General features: G+C 33.3%; 1 long non-coding RNA gene across 2 annotated transcripts in view; it reads left to right on the forward strand.

The window, feature by feature from the left end:
* The window catches only part of LOC144377749 (uncharacterized), a 194688-nt gene that overhangs the window by 73473 nt on the left and 97515 nt on the right, over nucleotides 1–23700 (forward strand). The window contains exon 3 of one of the 2 annotated variants that reach the window (XR_013438794.1): nucleotides 1497–1583. The exons of the other annotated variant lie outside the window; for it this stretch is intronic. This is a non-coding gene — a long non-coding RNA (uncharacterized LOC144377749). The remainder of the gene's footprint in view (nucleotides 1–1496; nucleotides 1584–23700) is intronic. 2 annotated transcript variants of the gene reach the window in all.

Raw genomic sequence — 23700 nt, forward strand, 5'->3', positions numbered from 1 at the left:
TACACACCTGTAATCCCAGTAGCTCTGGAGGCTGAGGCAGAATTATCAAGAGTTCAAAGCCAGCCTCAGCAAAATCGAGGTGCTAAACAACTCAGTGAGATCTTGTCTCTAAATCAAATACAAAATGGGGCTGGGGATGTGTCTCAGTGGTCAAGGACTCCTGAGTTCAATTCCCAGTAGATTGCCCCCCCACCCCCAACAAAAAAAAAAGTCTGAGGTTGTGTTGGGGAGGTACAGTTGTATCTTTTCTCTCTCTGGTTCTTTCTAGGTTGACTTCTGACTTCTGTTTCTGAGGTTGCAGGGTTTAGTTTGGGTTAAGGGGAATTGCCTGGGATGAGGAAATTTCTGACTTATATAGCCAAAGTGGGCAGAAAGAGATCGAAAAAGGCAATTGACAACAATTTGATGAAAGAGTGTTTTCAAAGGAAAAGTCAAAGATTTTGTGTGAAGTAACAATCAAGAGTGACTACCATCCCTAAGGTCACCCATCAGCAGCTTTAGCCATAAGTGGAAAAAAATAGTCACTGTTGATCTGCAGCCCAGATATGAAGGAGGAGAGGGAATATATAAACCAAGTTCCTTCACCCACCCTAAGATATCCTGCAATCTCTTCCTCTGGCTGAAACTAGCCACACCTAGAGACCATAGAATTCCTATAGATCAACCTCCAGGAGTATAGACAAGGGAAGGCTTATAGAGCTAAATCTTCCTCTTGTAGGTTCTTTGATGGGCCTTCACATATTTTCCTTTAGCCTGCCTAACTCATAGGGAACTTTTATCTGTTTTTTCTATATGAGAAAGAAAGTATCCTGATTACAGACTTTTATAGCTTCTTTCTTAAGTGCCCGACTATGTCCTGCTTCCCAATTCTCAGTATGCTTCTTCCTTCAGAGATGGTCTTTCACCTGGCCCTCACCTGGATCCAAGTAGTCACTTATGCATTCCTGGCCCTGAAAGATGCTGAAAGTATGTATCAAGATGAAGTGACATTTTGTCTGCCCTCTGCCTTCAGATCAGGAGGTCCATTTGTCTTCATTCCTCTACCATTTTCCAGGCAAGATTCAGAAACTGATCTCAAGTATTTGGGATACAATTTAGTCTCTCTGAGCATTCTAATTAAAACCCCTTTCTCCGAACTTGAAGTGCAGAGGGAATCCCTTTATCTCACATTGTTCTGTTCTTGCTGATGATTTCCATTCCATTTTTATTATTTTTGAATATTTTTAGAATAATATAGTGATTCTACTTAGAACATTCTAGTATTTCAAAGTGGTGATTTATGATTTCTGTTCACAAATTAAATTTCATTGATACTTACTTTTTTTTTTCCTGTGGGTAGTACCAGAGTTATAGAAGTGATTATATGGATATGACTTTTTATTTGTCTCTTGCAGATCTGATATGTTTTATTGACTGCAAAATATTTTTAAGTTCAGTGTTTGCTTTGTGATCAACACTACTAATTTTGTTTTGGCCTTCATGTGCATTTTGTTTAGGACCTAGGTTCAGTTTCCTTGCTCTTTAATTTATGTCTGCTTATGGAAAAGAAGAATGAAAGGCTTCCTTGCTGCTTTTATGGTCTGGTAGGTAGAGCTTTCCTACTTATTTTTGTATAATAAAGATATAATTTGAGACATCCAGGCTTAAATCATGTACAGCAGATCCTCAGCTTGAACATTCCTCCCACAGGTCCTGGCAGTTCTCTTCTAAATCACTAATAAACTGCTTTGTATTTCTATGTAATTTATTCTTAATTTCAAGCTATAATATAAATGTTTTGGCATTTTTCTCTGGCACACCTATGTATTCATATTCTAAGTGTGCTGAGTGACATATCAGTCTTATTCACTGGAGGTCAGTGATTTTAGTTAAAAGGGAATTTTTACATCTGTGAAGAATTGGCTATTTTCATTTCTATTTAATTTTAGCACTTGTAATTTCAATAACGCAGTATAGCCCACATAAAATCAAAATTTCTAACTAAAGTTTAATGCATTAAATAATAGCTTAAAAATTTATAAAGATACTACAAATGTGTATCAAGATAGGACATTTTTATTTGCATATTAATATGGAAGTAGTCAATCACAAAATGTTATATTTCTAGATATATTATATTCTCTGAGTACAATTATATTGTACTGCAAATAGTGATTGAAAAATCAATTATTTTCATTATACATAATAAAAATTAATGATAAGGAAAGTCATGACAGTTTGCATTTTGTTTTGATTTCAGAGTAATCATTTAGTTCTCTCAAGAAATAGATGGATACAGTGAAACTTTAATGTACAATATTTGTGGTCTTGTTCTTCTCTTCTCATTTAAATTTTGTATAATTGCAAATTATACAGTTTTGAAAATGGGTAAGCAGGAAATCAGCCAGAAATGAGAAAAGAAACAGAGCAGAAGATGATACATTGGGAGACCACTTACAAATTAATGTTTAATGTACAAAAACTCAAACTAATATTAGATTTAGGAAAATAAATGGATAAACTGGAGCTCTGTCATAACTACAAAAGTACAAATGAGTAGAGAATTTATTCATTAAGGTTATATAAATCCCATTGCTGACTTTAAATGTTTCTTTTTATATCACTAACATTAATGCTGAATGAAGACTAGGTGCTTTGCATTAGACCTGAAAATGGATGATTACACTAATTCTAGTCTAAAGCCTGTGGGTAAGATATTTTAAGTCATTATGCAGGAATACACCAGATATTCATGGTGTTGAACATAAGATTTACATCATTTTCCCATGCATGTCTTGATTAACATCTCAATTTTGGAGCAAGCTTAGTAAAATATCAATGAGAATTAGGTTGTTTAGGGAAGTAATGTAATAGTGGTCTATTTATAAGGAATTGGAAAATAATTTCAATTGCCAAATGTTGATTTTTTTCTCTGCCTAAAAGTAATAGGAAGCTTTATTTTGTAAAATAATATTAAAATATAAAATCATTAAACTCTTCAGAAATTTTGCTTTATATTTTTTGTAATAAAAGGCTATTTCTGATCATTGATATCTCTATGATGATAGTCAAATAATAATAATGTGCCAGTTATTTCTCTTATATAAACCACTTTTCTGAAAGATGAAGGGGAATTTTTTTTAGGAGGGATATGTGTCTACAGAAGTGGATGAATGTGACTCAGGATTAATGTTGAGTTGTTATGTTGAAGATTTTCTTCTTAATGAAACAAACCTTTGGGTTTCAAACTAAATGATAATGTTAAGGCAACAAATGAAAATCTTTGAATTACAGGTTCGTTTCTTGAGAGAGGATGATAAACTTTAGATCTTATTTTTGTCATTTTGTAATTTCCCAATTCATCTTTAACCCATGTTAATTTGAATTATCCCATAAACCTTTTGAGTTGTAACATTTGCTGGATGCTTTCTAGTCTTCTTAGTTAACCATCCTCCTTTCAATAAAGAGAAAATACCCTCTAGCCTGGGCCTCAGTGGTTCCACATTGTTGTCAATGTTAGTTTTCTAAAAGTACTCATAATTCTTATTCTCTTTTAATTTTCAATTTCACTATTAATTAAAGACCATTAATTAATAAAATTCATTAAAGCACCAAGAGGCATTTACTTTTTTCCAATATGATTCACCAGTATATTAGATAGTAGGGGGAAACTATGGCTGTTTTAACAGATGCAGAAAAGTAATTTGGTGAAGTACAGTAACACTTTTAATGAAAAATTCAGAAAACTAGGAATACAAGCAATAATCTTTAATTTGACAGGAGCCAAATACATCTCTCTTATTAATGATAAATGAGATATTCTAAAAGTTAACAAGAAAATAGAATAGTACTGTACAATAAAAATATAATGTAAACCTCATATTAATTTGAAAAATCTCAAGAAAGATGCAAAATGCTTCTAACTGAATGATAATGTTAAGTCCACATATGAGAATCTGTCAGGGGCAGCTAGATGAGCCTTTAGCATGTATGTTGTACATGTGTCTCATTTAACATCAATAAATAAGGAGCATCTGCCATAGATATCCTGGGACATGCCAGGACTCACTAAGTTGGTGGCCATAAGGAACAGCAACCATTGAACTGCCTAGTCATGTCTGCTTGTGATTGATAAAGAGCTCTAAGAGGCACTAGTCATAGACATGCTTAGGAATTAATGGTTACAATTGATAGGGAGCACAGCTCCATGGACATTGCAAAGAACATGCCCAGCTCAATCACATCACCTTCACTGGACATAACCAATGACATTGACTTTCACGGGGTGTAACCAATCAACAATGTACACCACCAACTTGGAACTATATTTAAACTGCTGGTCTTGTCACACTGAATAGTTTTGCTCCAAGAACATCAGTGAGTCTGGTCGCCTTGCTGTCAGTCCCTGTACTAACTCCATCATTCCCTGATGTCCAGTCATTGACTGGAGAGACAAGGACAACAGACGAGGACTATATCTGCTCTTTGGCAAAGAGAAGTTGCATGGCATTGGAGGTATTTTGGGGCTCATGTTTGCCTTAGGATTGTGTTATTTGTTTATAATGTTTAATTAGTGTGCACTGAATGCTAGTTGGGGTGCTCCAGCACATCTAACACTTTTGCATTAATTGTTTATTTGCTTTTAGTGTTTAATTAGTGTGCATTAAATGCTATTTGGGGTACCCCTACACACCGAACATTTTTTGATTTAATTGTTTATATTTGATGATTGTTGTGATTGAATATACACTTACATTTAAAGACAATCCACCTCCAAGTAATTATTAATGGTGTCACTCACAACAACAAATGAATATATGGATTTTTTTTCAAGTAAAAAGTCCCAGGAACATATATATGACACTTCAATAAAAAGATCATTATTACCCTATGTATACATGATTACATGATCAGTGTGATTCTACAACATGAACAACCAGAAGAATGAGAAATTATATTCCATCTATGTATGAAGTGTTAAAATGGAAAAAAAAGAAGTGAAGAAAAAGAGTCAAGGCTAAACACACAGATACCACTGATCCTTGGTTAGATTACATTGAAGAAAAACTGGGGGTATATTGTGGAAGTTGTAACATAAACCAAGTAACAGGTCATAATAGAAGATTATATTTCTGTTATGCTTGATGTTAATATGTTACGATGCAGAAAGATAATCTCATTTTCTGGGGGAGGTACCGGGGATTGAACTCAGGGGCATTTAACCACTGAGCCACATTCCCAGCCCCATTTTGTATTTTATTTAGAGACAGGGTCTCACTGAGTTGCTTAGTGCCCCACTTTTGCTGAGGCTGGCTTTGAACTCACAATCCTCCTGCCTTGGCATCCCAAGCCACTGGGATTACAGGTGTGCACCATTGCACCCAGCTAAAAAACTCACATTTTTATAGATACATGTTGATATGACAGATATTTGCACTTTATTTAGAAATGGTGTGTGTGTATGTGTGTGTGTGTGTGTATTTGCATGTGTAGAGGGAGACTAAAAAAAAATAGGAAAATTTGACTCAATGTTAACAACTGGTGAATATGGTACTTAACAATATTTTCTTCTGACTTATGTTCAAAAGTTTTTCTAATACCCATTATGCTATACATTAAGAATATACTCTATATTATAATTATTATAAATGCATATGATACAATTTGATACTATGTTTCTAACATTTTAACAATAAAAATATAAAATATTTTAAATAAAATTTCTTAAATCAAAGAAGGAAAGGAAGAAATATTGGATAGTAATGGGAATTTGCAAATTATTAACTGTAGATATTCTCATCAAGATATTATTTGTCCAGACTCACTGATGACTTGTCCTAAATCCAGGAAAAATTCTTGGGTATTCTCTAGTTTTGTTAGAGCCAAAGCTACCAGATGGGGCTCTATGGTGGGCTTCAGCACCATGAAAATGCTCTGAAACACTGCAGAGCTGGACTTTGGTCTGACCGTCAGGGTGCTGTACATCCTGGTGCTGCCCATAATTAGACTCCAACTTAGATAATTCCCTGTGAGAGACAGTACTGTGTTCAGCTGAACTTAACATATGACTTTATGAATTTTGTTAAGACTTTAATCAGTCAATTGAAAGCTTATTTTATATAAATGGGAGGGGGAACACCTTGTCCCCAAACTTTTTGAACCAAGTCACAGAAAATAATAAAACTGACAACCTTACCTCTGTTCAAAAGAAGTATACAAAAAAAAAATGAGTCCTAGCTAAGGCAATAAAAATTAGTCCTAGCTAAGGCAATAAAGACAAAGAGGGAAAAATCTATATATACTCTTAGGAGGAAAAATTATACTTTTTAGTTTACAGATGATATGATTGTCTATGTAGAAAATCCAAAAGAATAGACCAAAATCTTCCTGGAATTAGTAAGAAATTATAGCCCTGTCATAGGACACAAAGTTTATATAAAACAAAGTAAGTTACTTTCCTATTTACCAGAAATGAAAAACACTATACTATTTTGTTCATCAGCTTTTTGTCACTGTGAGCCAAATACCTGACAAGAACAAGAGGAATACAAGTTTAATTGGGGCTCATGGTTTCAGAGGCCTCTGTCCAAGGTCAGCCTATTCCGTTTTTCTGGTCCTGACTTAAGGCAGAACATGGTGGAGGAAAGCTGCTCATCTCACTACAGCAAGGAAGTGGACAGAGAGCAAGGAAGACCAAGGAGCCAGGGACAAGGTGTAGTCTAACACCATTCCTCCAGTGACCTACCTCTTCTAAGCATGCCCTATCTGTCTATAGTTAACACCCAATAATCAATTCAAATGATCAATCTCATAAATTGATTAGCCTGCTGATTAGTTATAATGCTCATAACCTAATTATTTCACCTCTGAGCATTTCTTCATTGTCTAACACATAAATTATGGGGGGAGGGCATTTCATTTACATCGTAACAACTATTTACATTAAAACTAAAAAAATGAGATGCTTAGGTATAAACCTACCACAATATATAATATGTAGGAGGAAAATTATAAAGGGCTGATGAAAGAAATAAAAAAAACCTCAATAATAAATTCCATGTTCACAGGTAGAAACAATGTTATTGAGCTGTCAGTTTTTCCCATTTTGATTTCTGCAATCCCAATCAAAATCTCAGCAACTTATTTAGTATTTATTATGGATATTGACAAGCTGATTCTAAAGCTTATATGGAAAGGCAACAGAATACCCAACATGATATAGAAGAAGAACAAAGTCAAAGGACTACCTCACTTCAATACTTACTATACAATGTGATAGTAACATAGTGTAAATATTGGTGAAAGAATAGATACTCAGTGGAATAGAATATAGAACCGAGAGTAGCTCTCCATCAATATAATCAACTGATCTTTGACAAAGGAGAAGAGATACTATAAAGTAGCAAAAATAGCCTTTATAACAAATGGTTCTGTGACAATGATGTATCCATATGCCAAAAAAAAAAAAGAAAAAAAAGAACTAGACATATATCCTTTACAAAAACCAATTCAAAATTAATGAAAAACCTAAAGATAAAATGAAAAATTACAAAATCTCTAGAAGACAACATAGGAGAAAATCTAGAAGACCTGCAATTTGGTAATAATTCTTTTAGTTACAACACCCAAGACACAATGAAAAATTGAGAAGTTGGAGTTCATTAAAACTGAATTTTCTACACTTCAAAAGATATTGTCAAGATGATGAAATGACAAGTCATACACTAGGAAAAAATATTTGCAATAGATATAAAGTTAAGTGACTGGTACTATGAATTTGCAAAGGACTCCTAAAACAACAATAAAACATAAAAAGCTGATTTAAAAATGGTCAAAGACTTTAGGAGACACTATTAAGAAAATATACAAAATACATATGTAAAATATATTTGTATTCAAAATAAGTATAAGAAAAAATGACATTTATCATAAGGGAAATGAAAATTAACAATGAAATTTGATACACACCTATTAAAATGGCTAAAATTTGGAGCACTTGCAATACCAAAGACCAAGAATGTGGAGCAACAGTAATGCCAATTCATTACCAGGAGGAATGCAAAATGGTTCAGCCACTGTAGAAGGTAATTTGGTGGTTTCTTATAAAACTACGCATATTCTTATATAAAATCCAGCAATTATACTTTTTGGATTTTATCCAAAGGAGTTTAAAACATGTCCATATAAAGCTTCAATCATACTTGCCACAATGTTGGAAAAAAACGAATATGTTCTTTAGTAAGTGAATGGATAAAGAGTAATACCTTCAGACAATGGGATATTGTCTAGTCAAAAAAGATAAGCTATCAAGCCATGAAAGCACATGAGGAAATTTAAATGTATATTACTAAGTGAAAGAAGCCAATCTGGAAAAGCTACATACGGTCTAATTCCATTTATAGAATAGTGCAAAACAGTGGAAATAATGAAAAGATTAGTGCTTGCCAGAGATGGTGGGGAAGGAAGGATGAAAAGGCAGAGCACAGTGGATTTTTAGAGCAGTGAAATCATTCTATGTGATACTGTAATGGTGAATACATGTCACTATACATTTCTTCAAACCCATGGAACATGCAACATAGAGTAAGCCCTAATATAAACTATAATTCTGAGTAATAATCACATGCCAATGTGAGTTCATTAATTATCATTGTTGTATCATTCTGTTTGGGAAATTGACAATGAAGGAGACTATGCACTGGTGGGACATATAGGGGAAATCTATGTAGACGCTGCTCAGTTTTGCTATGAGCTAAAATTGCTCTACACATAAAGTCTACTTAAAACACGTGAATCGTGACAAAAGAGATTGTTATCAGAAATACAAAGCCAGAAGGAAAGCTATCAAAAGATGAAGTGGGCCAACTGAGAACAAGGAAACAAAATCCTGACATCCAGGGCTCAACAAAGATCTAACACTCAAAACAAAAGGAGCTAATTGCCTTAGTTTTAAGAATGATCCAGATGCTAGATTGTAAATCTACAGTTACAACTTCCCAACTAGCTTTTGCCAGAGAGATGCCTGGACCTTGTAAGGTGAAGCTTACCTGAAAAGGAGAGCTTTTCCCTCTCTTCACCTGCGGGGCTATGTTCACCTTCAAACTCCAGCTGAGGTTAGTGTTGCCAGTGGATCTAGACAGCTAATGAAAGAAAGGCCTCCTTTTCTCCACAGGCCCATCTTCCTGTCAGTCTCAGATTCTAAAATAGAAGGTATTTATTAAAGTTTAACTTTCATGTAAACTATTAGGACTATGAGAACCGTACCAAGAATACTTGACTTTTTTTTTCTTCATCAAAATAAATCTTGATTATCTCTTGTTTTAGTCCGCTTTTTCACCGCTTTGATTAAAAGACCTGATTGGTATAATTATAGAGCAGGAAAAGTTTATTTAAGGGCTCACAGTTACAGAGGTCTCAATCCATAGACAGCAGGCTCCATTCCTCAGGGGTAGAGTTGAGAGAGGATATCATGGTGGAAGAGTGTGGCAGCTCACATGATGATCAGAAAGCAGAGAAAGAGAGACTTGATTCTTCATATACAAAATATGTACCCCATAGCCACGCCCCCAGTGAACCACTTCCCCCAGTCACACCCCACCTGCCTCCAGTTACCACTAAATTGATCCAATCAGGGGTTAATTCATGGATTAGATTAAGGCTATAACCCAATCATTTATCCTCCAGACCTTCTTTCAATGTCTCACATGTGAGCTTTTGGAGGACACCTCATATCCAAACCATAGCATCTCTCTTCTGTTATCATTTTGAGAATCTGGGACTATTTAGGAGATTACTGTTTTGTTCAAGTTAAAGATGGATAGAGTTATATTTTCAGAGAAGACTTTGGTAAATACTTTCTACATATAAATCTATTGTGTAAGTTTTTCATATTTATTATATTAATTATTATTACTACTCTATCATAATCAATATTACTTGGAGTATTTTATGTATAGTTAGCAGTAGAGAGGTAAAAGTGCAAAGGAAATTTTTGTTTGACTAGAATTATTTACTATGGTTATATGACAAATGCAAAAAGCAACTTGACTTTTGGTTTACTGATTTTTTTTAAACATAACTTCCCTATGATCATATATGAATAAACAACCAGTGTAACTCCCCATCATATACAACCACAAGACTTGGATCTTAATTAGAAAAAGTTATACTCCATGTATATATAATATGTCAAAATACACTCTATTGTCATGTATATCCAAAAAAAATTTTTAAAAATTATAAAAAATAACATTTTACAAAACACTTATAACTATGAGATAAACCTGAATTGGTATGGCTTTTTAAAGAGAAATTTATATTATAAAATATTTCTATTAGAATGAATAAAGGGTAAAACATTAGTTATGTGTGTTACTTAACAAACTAAGAAAGGGAAGCAAACCCAAAATCAATGACACATGAGATTTCCAGCATCATTTAGAAAACATTATCCTTTCCTCATTGATTCACCTTGGAGTCAGTGTTAAAATTAACTAATCCTGTATTCATGGGCCTATTTTCAACCTCTATTCTACTTAATTGACCTATATAAGTCAACTCTTCTGCTAACACTACAATTATCTTGATTATTGTAGCTTTATAGTATATATTAAAAATAAGCTCATAAGTTGATTATGCTCTTGTCTATTTTTTGGAAATTAATTTGTCTCTTTTAGTCCTTTGAATTTCTATTTAAGTTTTTTTAAAAAATCTTGAGTTTTTGAACTGTATTATATTGAATAATTGATCAATTTTGGGTAAACTGTTAGCCACTTTAAAAATTTCCTTTCTACATATATTATATGTCTCTTTATTAATATAGCTCTTAATGTCTCCCAGCAAAATTCTATAAATGTCATATATCTTGCACGTAGTAATATTTATTCCTATACATTTGTGTTTCTTTCATTTTTAAGGACAATACTTTATCATTTTTTTTTTACCAATTGTTTGTTATTAGTTTGTAGATATATAACTGATTTTCATATGGTTATTCTGTATCCTGAAATTCAACTAGTTCATTATTTCTAAAAGATTTTTGGGATTCTAGGATTCTTTAGTTCTCTACATATGTAGCTATTCAGTCTTAACATTGTTTATTTCTACCATTTCAATGTTTTTACCTCTCTACTTATTTGAGAAGTCCTTTGGTTCTGTGTTAAATGGAGGTGGTAGATAAGCAAACAACTCATTGTTCCTAGGGTTAGGGAGAAAGTGGTCCGTGTTTCAACATTACCTGTTGCCAGAATGTTTTCCATTGGTGGATTTCAGCTAAGTGGTTTTCTTTTAGATTGCTAATAGTTTTTATTATAGATTTATATTGGTATTTGTCAAATGTCTTTTGTAACTTAATTTATTAGCATGTAATATTTTCCCATTATCTTGTCAATATATTAACTTACAATGTTTTATTTTTAAATATTAATGCACCTTTGTCTTCCTGGGTTGTAGTGGCACCCCTTTTCTCCACAAAATAGTCTTAACTGGGCTTCTCCCAAAATCTTCACCTTGGCTGATTTTGGAACTGTCAGCAAAAAAGTCTCTGCAAAAGAGTTCAATGTAGATAAACTTCCTATTTTCAAGCTGTTCTGTTTTACTTGGCCACTGGCCAGGAAGATACCAGCACTCCAGGTGCTAGACACCTCCTTACTAGTTTTGCACAAATGTATCCAGTATAGTAGTTTGTAGAAATGTGCAAACAAGGCCTCTGGCCTTGAGCTGGGGTTTCACAGAGATGTCTACATTTTTAATATAAGTTACCAATTGGGTTCCATGGTATCAGCTAGCAGGGGGAGGAAAGAAAGGGGAGAAGAAACTCTCCCCTTCTCAGGTGTTGTCCTTGAAGAGTTAACTTGCCTAAAACAGTGAAAGAAAAAGCTGCTTTTGTATGAACTTTTGCAGACTGTGAACTTCTGAGCCCCTCCCCTTACATGCTGGGTATAAAATTCTGAAACTAACTGAACTTGGGGTTCAGAGGATTGTTTGATTACAGCAAAAGCTGTGCTCTCTGAACCAGGCTGCAGCCAAATAAAAGTGTTTCCTGCTGTCTTCGGGCCTTGCCTCGTTTGTCCCTACAACAGGATGAATCCACTTACTTATGATATAGCATCTTGTTTAATATTAGGATTTGATTTCTTAATTTTCTAAGGATATAGATACTCTTCAAATTATCATGGGGTTGTGGCCTGATACAATCATGTTTTGAAAATACCCTGAGGGGAAAAAAAGCAGTTAATACGTCTAATCTAATGAACATCATAGCTTAGCAGCACAATACACAAGAAAGTACTGGCTGTTTACCCTTATGATTGTGTGACTGACAGAGATGCCAGGTGCAGTGGCTGACAGCATTCAGAAAATGCATCACACCACATCCTGCCAGCCCAGTATCAAAATTCAAACTTTGAAGTAAAGTCTCTACTGAATGCATATCACTTTATACCACCATAAAATTGATAATTCATGAGGAAAATCATTGTAAATCAGGAACCTTCTTTATTTATGTCTATCTTCACATGGATTTACAAATGATCGTGGTTTTTTTCCTTTTCCTGAAATATCTTTTCTTGATTTTGATATGAAAGTATAACTCATGAAGTGAGTACTGTTTCTACTTCTCTTTTTCCTAGAATAGCTTGTGTATCATTGGTAATCTTCATCCTGAAATGTTTGATCAAATTCATCGGTAAAGTCACCTTACCCAGGAGTAATTATGGATTTATATACTATATATAAATGGTATATAAATTTATATATTTACAAACTAGGTATAGTATGTAAATATATCTTATATTTTGATATATATATATGTATATAATACTGAATATCTAATAAATAAAAAGCATTTCAGATCATCTATTTCACAGATTCACCAATATTTTTTCCTTTGAAGAAATTTTGTCAAAATATCACCATAAAGTTGTTCATAATATGTTCCTTTATGCTTTTAATGCATGTAGCACCTGAAAGAGTGTCCTCCTTGCTTACTAATGAATAGTAAGTAACTTCTAAATTTGTTTTATTATTGTAATTAGAATTTTATAAATTTTATTGATTTCTCAAAGGATCACCATTTTCATTGAATTCCATATTATTTAATTTCATTTCATCTTTTCTAATTTTCATTATTTCCTGCTTTTCCTAACTGAATTTTATAAATTTTATTGATTTCTCATATTTTTTTGGCTTTATTGCCTCATATTTTTTTCTAGCTTCTTACAGACGAAGTCCAGTTCATTTCTTTTAGGTTGTATTTCTTTTCTGTTACAACATATTTAAGCCATGTGTTTTCTGCTAAGCACTGCTTTAGCCCTATCCTGTGGTGGCCAGTCCTGTTGAGTGTTCTTGTGGGTCAGGCCCTATATTATCACAAAATGTTCATCTTTGATAATATTCTTTGTTCCAAAGTCTATTTTGCATAATATTATCACTCTTCATTTTTTGTGACTAGCATTTGCTTGCTGTAAAATGTTTTATTACTTAAATTTTAACATAAGATTAATACTTGTATGACATTCTTTTTATACTTGTAATTATCTATTTTAAATGGTCTGATAGACTACCTTAGTTGTGTCTCACAATTTCATTTACTCTGCCGTTTAAGTTTCTCGATCCATTATATTTAATACACTTATCAAAATGTTTACTTTTAATTTGACTGTAATACTATTGATCTTTAATTTCTACTCTTCACTTTCTACTTCCTTTAATTTTTCTTTTGCATTGAGTATTTATTATTATTTAATTTCAAATCTCCAATTAGGTTTTTAGTCATATAATTTTTTTATTACAGTCACTTTAGAGTTGATGTATATATATTTAATATATCATAGTTTAATTTCATAATTAAATTTTAACAAATCATATATAATTTAATATCCTGTCAACAATAAAAAACATTTATTGTTGTATGTTTTGAATACCAAACCCATAGCACATTATTATTATTATTAATTTTACATTTTATGAATATTATTTTCACTTTAGTCAATTATATTTTAAAGAACTATAAAGAAAAGTCTTGTATTTTTAATCACATATTTACCATTTATGATTATTAAATTTCTTTGCCTAGATCCAGGTTTTCATTTGATATTATTTTCTCTCATTCTGAAGAAATTCCTTTAATTTTTTGCAATCATATTTTTGGGGTAAGGGCTATATATTTGAAAGCTACTTTTATTATAGATTGAATTCTAGATTGACATTTCTTTTCTTTCATCATTTTGAATATTCCATTGTGTTGTCTGCTTATTTCATTTTTTCTTATGAGTTCTCAGATATTCTTATACTTTGTCCTTCCCTATATATAAAAATTATTTTTCTATAGATGCTTTTATAATTATTCTTTATAATTAATTCTAGTGATTTTATTATTCTGTGCCTTATTTTCTTCTGATATTCTGTTTTGGTTTTACCTCCCTTCTTTCATCCATTGACTTAGATGTTCATCAAATTTTTAAACATTTTAATTTTTAGACTTCAAATAATTTCTCCTTTTCTTCTCTGACATTCCAACTGAACATATGACAGATTTCTAGATTTTGTTCCAAGAGTCTGAGGTGTTTTTCATTTTTTCAGTCTTGTGTGTGTGTGTGTGTGTGTGTGTTTCAGTATGAATTTTTTGCATCTGTCTTCCGGTTTACTGATCATTTCTTCTGTTTTATCTTCTACCAATCAGTGAACTTTTAATTTCAAGTGTGTTAATTTTTAGTTCTAGAATTGTCTCAACTATTTTGTTAACTCATTATGTTAATAAATCCTTGAACATATTTATAGTAACTTTTTAAAAGTTCTTCTTTGCAAACTCAATCATTCTTACATTTTTGAGTATGTTTCTGTTCATTTATTTTTCCAAGCTATGAGTTCTTTCTACTTCTTCATTAAATTCATAAAATATTATTCATCTAATATTTTGTTAGATACTTAACATTATTTCATTTTTGAGTGTTTGTATTGTGTTTTCTTTAAAAAGGTGTTGAATTTTGTTTTACATAGCAGTCATATACCTGTGGAATATCATATCATATTTTGAGGCTTTGTTTTAAAAATTGATATGAAAAATTTCCAGTAGGCTTTACTGTAAGACTAGTTTTGTCTTACTCTTAAGGCATGGACCTTCTGGGGTATCTTATGAATTTCATGGGTGCTTCACAAGATTGCTTCACTTTGAATTGCCAGAAGTTTAATCTTATTTATTTATTTATTTATAGTTGTACTTGGAAACAATACCTTTATTTATTTTTATGTGGTGCTGAGGATTGAATTCAAGGCCTCACAGGTGCTAGGCAAGCGCTCTACCGCTGAGTCACAACTCCTGCCCCCAGAAGTTTAATCTTAGTGCAGTATGAACTCTGGGAATTATTCTACTTAGCATTCTTTGTCTTTGCCTGGTTCTGTGGTTTCTCACCATTTATATTCCATCTTACTGTCTTAGACTCAAGGAGACTGTTTTACAGATATCTAGAGCTATTCTGTCATGATCTCCTTTCATCTTATACTTTATTCTGTAACTTCCAACAACCTTCCTCTGTCTTCCCCTACTGTAATCTTTCTCTTCATCTCAGTCTGATTGTCACTTTGTCTTTGGTTTCCTTGCCTTTCTTTGATCAACTAGAATACCTCCCCCCAGGTAGAACACCAGGATACTTATTGAATTCACCTTATCTGGGCTCCCTGCTCCCAACCCCATCTCAAGGATCACAACCCTGTCAGTAAATCTAGAAGCCCTATCTTTTGTCGTAGGTCAACCAAGTTGTTCAGTATACTTTTGACTAATTTTCTAGTTTTTACTGCAGGAAGGCAAGTGTGAGACCAGTTATTTCATCACAACAAGTGATCGTGATCGTTATGGTTTGGATCTGGAAGTTCCACCAAAAGCCCACATAAGGGTTTAGTCACTAGCCCATGGCACTGTTGGGAAGTGGAAGAACCTTTAGCAGGTGAGGCTTTGTGGCAGGAAGTTAGTTCACTGCGGGAGGAGTCTTTGGAAGGGTTATGAAATGCTGGCCCCTTCCTTCCTCTTGCTCTCTCTTTGCTTCCTGACTGCCATGAGGTAGTGGCTCTTCTGCTATGTGCTACCATCATCACATACTGTGACACTAGTGGCTGAAATTTAAGAACTTCTTGAAGAAAATAACCAGATAAAGCCCCCAAATTTTAAGGTACATGAGGAAGTAATTAAGATTTGAAATTTTTCTTTTCCATCTCAGGATTCACATTGCTTTATGATGATAGCAAAACTAAAAATAGCTAATGACATCTAGAAAAATGATCAGCACAGAGTAGGTGCTCCTTAAATACTTAATGGAGGAATGATTTACAATTGAACATTTCTTATGTGGCAGGGAAAGTTGGTCTTATATTAACAAGTTAGTATTATTTTTGCCACTTGGCAAATGTAGAAATTTAGGTATTAGAGATTAATATCTGATTTATTTAAAGGTCAGCTTTAAAATGTTGGTGCTAAGATTTAAATATAATTTGTCTTATTTTAGTTCTTAAGGAGTCTTCTATTTCTAATTTTTCTATAAAGATGTTAAACTCCTTCTATTTCTGTATTTTGCAGACTGGAAACAAAAATCATAACAGATACTTGTCAAACACAGTTATTTTAAAACTATTATTGTGTTGAATTTGTTTTAATGGCTTTTTATGCTTAAATAACATGTGTAAGCATCTTGTAATGAAAGAAACTCATTGGATAGCTTAGCTCACCTATATGAAAGACTGAGATAAACCATCATTATTGTTTGTTTAACGTATAAGAAAACTGACCCTCAGAATGCTTGGGAGGTCTGTTCAAGTCTCAACACTTGGTGATATGTGGACACTGCATTAACCAGCTCTTTGGTTTCCAGGCACCAGGGGTTTTGCAGTGTTTTACTCTGCTTTCCTATACTGCTCACTATATTCAGGTCAAACATTTTGAAAGTCCTGCCTGTTTTACAACAGGACCCTGTCAAATGGGCTCCTTCAGAAATAGATCCTGAGGCAAGGATAAAGAATACTGGTCTATTTGAGAGATGCAGAAGTTACTGGCAGGCGAGTTCTACCCAGGTGAAAAGTATTTATTCCTCAGCTTTGGGAATGTTGCAGGCTGAGAGTCTCAGATGAATCCTCCTGGGGGACTTGCCCTTGGTCAAAAAGAGCAGTCTGACTCAAAGTTGTATCACTTTCCTGGGGCAGCCCTTAGCTAATGACTGAATGCAAGGATAATAGGACTATCCTTTTTGCCTGAAGTCAGGGAAACCTGAACAGGTCTTTCCAACTCTAGAGAACTCTCTTAAGAGTGTGGAGCCTGTACTCAGAATGCCTCAAAGATCAGCTTCTCTCCACCCAGTCCTGCTTGTTTTTCCTCTCAAATATGTGAGCTTTCGAAAAGAGTTAATCTTTACCTCATCCCCCACAAAATACTAGTGAGAAAGGTGCAAAGTATGATGTATCTATAACTCATGGCAATTTAAAAATAATATTCACTCCATAAAAGAAATGTTAGGCTAACATATGAAATAGAAGAGAGGAAAAAACACTTATCTGAAAATAAATGTGGGACTATAATCTTATTCTCATTTACTCCTTGATATACCACTAATGACTGTTGATATTTAAAGGATAAATTATAGAAAATGTGGTAGGTTATAATTTACATAAGTAATATGTTTGGAAGAATGTTTTTGTATTTGTTTTCTCCCTCAGAAAACGTTTTTTTTTCCTAATAGAATGTGTTTTGATAAATGAGGTAATATGTTAGATGACTCGAACTTCTCTGAACAAGGCACTATAAATCTTAGGTATGTTTTGCTAAATTACGCTTGCTTGGCATTTATTTGGAATAGCTGTGATCACCTTGGACCTTTGCAAGTATAGTCAGCTCTGGAAACGGAGTTCAATGTCAACAAATTTAAAATGTGAAGCTTTATGTCTAGGAAAAGATTCTTAAACCTTAGAGGAAGGAAAGTGATTGCAAAGTCAAGCTTTCTCAACTAAAAGTCAAGGTCCCCCACTCAACCTGGTGAAAATACAGGTTCACTTCTGTCCAGGTGATCCTGGAGAAGGCTGTTCTTCCATCAGTGTTGACTGAGCACAGTGAGGAGCAGATCAGCATTCATGACAGAACGTGACTGACTTTTCTACTCATCCCATGAGCTCTCCAAATTCCATCAAATGCTCACCTAATCAAGATCTAGTTTTGCAGCTGAAGCACATGTGGGAAACTCAACGGTCCTTATGCAACTTTATAATCAAGGAATACAACCTCTACTGATTTCATTACCTCAAATTAACAAAATCATTTTTATGCACTGTGAAAACCATTGCCATTCTCATATCAGCTATGATTTTGTTCAAAGGCCAAATTCTAGGAAACATGATGCAATAAATCCTTTGACCAGTTGACAACCTCTTTGAGTATATTTTGGGACTGCCTATAATCTTTATTTTTTTCAAAAAATTATTTTTTGAGCTACTAATCGAGGTCAAATGGGAAAAATTTCCCTTTAAATGGCATAAAATACAGGAAAATACTGGACAGCACAGATTTATGTTTTCTAGTTGTATGGCATCTTTGTCCAAGAAATCTCCAAGTTCTCCATGTAGTACTTGGGTGTACATTTGAATAATGCTTGTACTCTTAGGATAGAGTTGTTTTTGTATTCAGTTCTTTATTAATGACTATGCATCACGAAGAGCTTCTTAAACTATTTTCTAATAAATTTTGTATTCTTACACATTTTGTGTTTATTCCCTTATGATTTGATATGCAGGAGTTTTTTGAGTGCCTTGTTCTGGGGTCACTATGCAGTACTTAGTATTGTATCCAAACTATGCTAGAATATAAGTTCAAAAATGCATTCAATTTCCAGGACCCTTTCATGATTACCTAAGAAACTGGAATAAAAAATTTAATCCATCTGAAAAATTATTAATCATCTATTCCTAGGATTGCTATGAGAATTAAAATGATATTATGCACAAGAAACCTGCATAATGATTTTCAGTGGAGATTCAATGAAAGACCGCTCACGTCTCTTCTTTTTCCTCTCTTTTCTATCTTCAGTTTCTTTATTGGTTCTGAATAAAATTTTCTGATGCCTTTTTGGCAAAGTGAACTTATATTTCTATTTATGAATTCACAAAAGTCATTCCAAAAGGAATTGTGATTGATGGCCCACACTGCCCGATTAGGAGCATACAGAGAAACATCAGTAATCACAACTCACTGAAAGATGATGATTCCACAGACCTTGCAACCAGGAGGAGATCCTTGGTTAACCTTCACAATTTGGGTGTTAGATTTAATGGAAGTTCTCTGACTGCCACACAGAGATTCAGTCACAACTGTTCTCTGCAGTTTTTCTTCCCTCTATTCAAGTTCCAATAAAGCCACAACAACAAAATCTTTCTGAGCAGAAACTGTTACCGAGAAATTAGTGGAGAATTACAGAAATATATGATTTCTTTACCTATAAATTGTTTATACCTCATATGTGAAGAAAACAAGTGGACTTTGAGTTGTAACTATAATAGAATAATTTGTAACAGAGTGACTTTACAACTGAGGGGAGAAGGAGGATGGAAGAAGGTGGGGCATAGGAGCTGGAAAAAAGTTAAACATACAAACAAAAACTTTTTTTTTTTCCTTTTGGTACTGGTGACTGAATCCAAGGGTGCTTTACCACTGAGCCATATTCCTGCACCCTCCACTTTTTTTTTTCTTTTGAGACAGGGTCTTGCCAAGTTGCTGAGGCTGGCTTTGAACTTACTATCTTCCTGCCTTAGCCCTAGCTCCTTGAGCATCTGGGATTACAGATATGTGCTACCAAAACCAGCCAAACAAAAACTAATGGAATACCTCAGAGAGCAACTAATGTTGCAACTAATGTTGCAACTAATGTTGCTGGAAAAGCATTTTAAATGTGGGGGGACTTTTATAAACACCTGGGCTTTCAGATGAGACTCCAGCAATGTAGCATCCTGGAATAAAGACCTCCAAAAAATGAATAATTATTACACTCTGGGAACAAGAAAAAATCTGAAGAAGAGTAACAGTAAGGAAGCCTGAAGCCAGGGCCCTGAGGACTACAGTGTTCTTCCAGGGATCTTTCTAACCCCCCCAGGTAGAAATCATCTTTGGAAGAGAAAAAACCTTCATAAAATTTCTAGCTTTATGGATATGTAATTAACACATAAATTATTGCATATATTTATGGTATGCAATCTGATGTTGATATATGTATACATTTTAAAATAATTATCACAATTAGGCAAATTAACAAATCCATCACCTCATATAATTATCATGTGTATGTATAAGAACATTTCATATCTACTCTCTTCAGAGATTTCAAGCATGTAACAGTGTATTATTAATTATATTTACCATGTTGTATATTAGATCTCATAAAATTTTTGACCAAGGTCTTACCATTTCCTTCCTGCCCCCCTAATCTCTGGCAACCACCAGTCTTTTCTCTGCTTTTTCAAGTTCAACATTTTGAGATTTCAAATATGAAATTATGTAGTGTGTTTCTTTCTATGCCGGCTTGTTCCACTTAGCATAATGGTCTTCAGGTTCATTCAAGTCGCCAAAAATGACAAGATTTCCTTTTTCTTAATAACAAAGGACATTGTATTGGATGCATACATATAACATTTGCTTTATACTTTCATTCATTCATAAACATTTAGATTGATTTCCTATCTTGGCTACTGTGAAAAATTGCAAAATGAACATGGTAGTGCATATATCACTTTGACAAATGGATTACATATCCCTTGTGTATATACCAGTGTGCAAGGCTGCAGGATCATACTATATGGTCACTCTTTTAGTTCTTCTTGAGGAATCTCCTGTTTTTCATTGTGGCTGTACTAATTTACATTTCCACCAATAATAGTATATAGGACTTTTCTCTGCATCCTTATTAACATTTGTTATCTTTTAGCTTTTTTTATAATAGCTATTCTTGCTTGAGTGAAGTGATGTTTCCCTGCAATTTAGATTTGTATTTCCTTGAAGATCAGGAATTTCAGTACTTTTTAAAATATATTTGTTGGTCACTTGTATTTCAACAATGAAAAAAAATGAGTATTTAGGCTCTTTGCCAATTTTTAAATCAGGCTTTTTATTATTTATTGAGCTACTTGAAATTTTGTATATTTTGAATATTAACACATCGCCAAATATATGGTTTGCAAATATTTTCTCTCATCTGTGGGTAGTCTTTTTACTCCACTTTCCCCCTCCTTTTTGCTGTGTAGAGTGTTTTAGTTTGATACTATTGCAAGGGTCTATTTTTCTTTTGATTCCCATGCTTTTGGGGTCATATTCATAATAATCATTGCCCAGATCAATGGCAAGAAGTTTTGTTCCTTGGTTTTCTTCAAATGGTTCTTAAGAAAAAGATGTTTACATTTTTGTTCATTTTAGGTGGATTTTTATATATAGTATGAAATAAGGGTCCAATATTATTCTGAAAGTGGATATCTTATTTTACCAACACTCTTGAAAGAGTTCTGTTCCTTCCCTACTGTGTGTTCTTCATATTTTTGTTGATGATCAATTGGATGTAAATGCATGAATTTATTATTGGGCTTTCTGTAGGGTTCCATTGTCTATCTATTTTTGAGTCAGTATCATGCTGTCTTCATTAAAATAGTTTTGGATTATATGTTGGAATATCACTATGCTGTTTTTGCTCAAGATTCCTTCAGCTATTCAAAGTGTTTTCTTATAAATATTAGGATATTTTTCTATTCCTATGAAAAATGTCATTGGAATTTTGATAGTGATTGTATTTGATATGTAGATTGCTTTGAACTATGAATATTTTAACAATAATAATTCTTCTTTTGATTTATTTACATTGAACATTTTTTTCATTTACTTGTATCTTTAATTTCTTTCACCAATGTTTTATAGTTTTTACCTCCTTGGTTAAATTATTTCTAAGAAAATTTTGCCATTAATGTGATGGGATTATTTTCTTATTCAAATAGTTCATTGTAGTATACAGAAAAATTACTGAATTTTGCATGTTGGCTTTTATTCTGCAACTTTACTGATTTATTTATTAATTCAAATACATTTTTGGTGTAGTCTGTTCTCTACATAAGAGGACATATTATCTATAAACAGAAAAAAATTTACTTTCTTCTTGATTTAGATGTTTTTATTAATTTTTTCTTGCTTTATAGCTCTGACTATAACTTTCAGTACTACACAAAATAGAAGTGATAAGAATGAGCATCTATTTCTTCATCTTGATTTTAGAAAAAAAGCTTTCAGTTTTTCACTCTTGAGTATAATATTAACTGTGAGTTTGTCATATATTGACTTTATTGCTTTGAATACCTTTCTTTTATGTCTGATTTCTTGAGAATTTTTATTATGAAAGGACATTGAATTTTGCAAAAGGTTTATTCTGTATTATTTGAGACAATATAATTTATATCCTTCATTCTGTTAATAAAGTGTACATTTAGTTTATTTATTCTAATTTGTTATATATGACAGCAGAATGCAATTGAATTCATAGTACACATATAGAGCACAATTTTTCATGTCTCGGGCTGTGCACAAAGTAGAGTTATACCATTCACGTCTTCATACATGTACTTGGGATAATATGCCACTGTCTTTCCTAACCCCATGCCCTGTCCCTTCCTCTCCCTCCCTCTTGCCCTATACAAATTTCTTCTATTCCTCCCATGTTCCACCCCATCCCCATTATAAATCAGCATCATTATATCAGAGAAAACATTGGGAATTTTTGGTTTTTTGGGGGATTGGCTTACTCCACTTAGCATTATATTCTCCAACTCCATCCATTTACCTGCAAATGCCATGATTTTATTCTCTTTTAATACTGAGTAATATTCTATTGTGTGTATACACCACAGTTTCTTTATCCATTCATCTACTAAAGGGCATTTAGGTTGGTTCCACAATTTATCTATTGTGAGTTTGCTGCTATATAAATTGATGTGGCTGTGTCCCTGTAGTATGCTGATTTTAAGTATTTTGTGTATAGACTGAGGAGTGGGATAGCTGGGTCAAATGGTGGTTCCATTCCTAGTTTTCCAAGGAATCTCCATACTATTTTTCAGATTGGTTGTACCAATTGCTGTCCCACCAGCAATGATGAGTGTGCCTTTTCCCCCATATCCTCACCATTACTTATTGTTGTTTGTATTATTAATAGCTGACATTCTGAATAAAGTGAGATTAAATCTTAGAGTGTTTTAATTTGCATTTCTCTAATTGCTAGAGACATTGAACATTTTTTCATATATTTTTTGATTTGATTGATTATATATTATCTTCTGAGAAGAGTCTGTTTAGTTTCTTGGCCCATTTATTTATTGGGTTGTGTTTTTTTGGTGTTAAGATTTTTGGGTTCTTTATATATCGTAGAGATTAATGCACTATCTGATGTGTGTGTGGTAAAAATTTGCTCCCATATGTAGGCTCTCTCACTGATTGTTTCTTTTACTGAGAAGAAGCTTTTTAGTTTAAATCCACCATATTTGTTGATTCTTGATTTTAATTCTTACACTATAAGAGTCTTGTTTCAGAAGTTGGGGCCTAATCTGACACGATAGAAATTTGGGGCTTCTTTTTCTTCTATTTGGCAAAGGGTCCTGGTTTAATTCTTAGGTCCTTGATCCACATTGAGTTCAGTTTTGTGCATGGTGAGAGATAGGGGCTTAATTTCACTT

The sequence above is a fragment of the Ictidomys tridecemlineatus genome, chromosome 5, assembly GCF_052094955.1.
Source record: "Ictidomys tridecemlineatus isolate mIctTri1 chromosome 5, mIctTri1.hap1, whole genome shotgun sequence".
NCBI lineage: Eukaryota > Metazoa > Chordata > Mammalia > Rodentia > Sciuridae > Ictidomys > Ictidomys tridecemlineatus.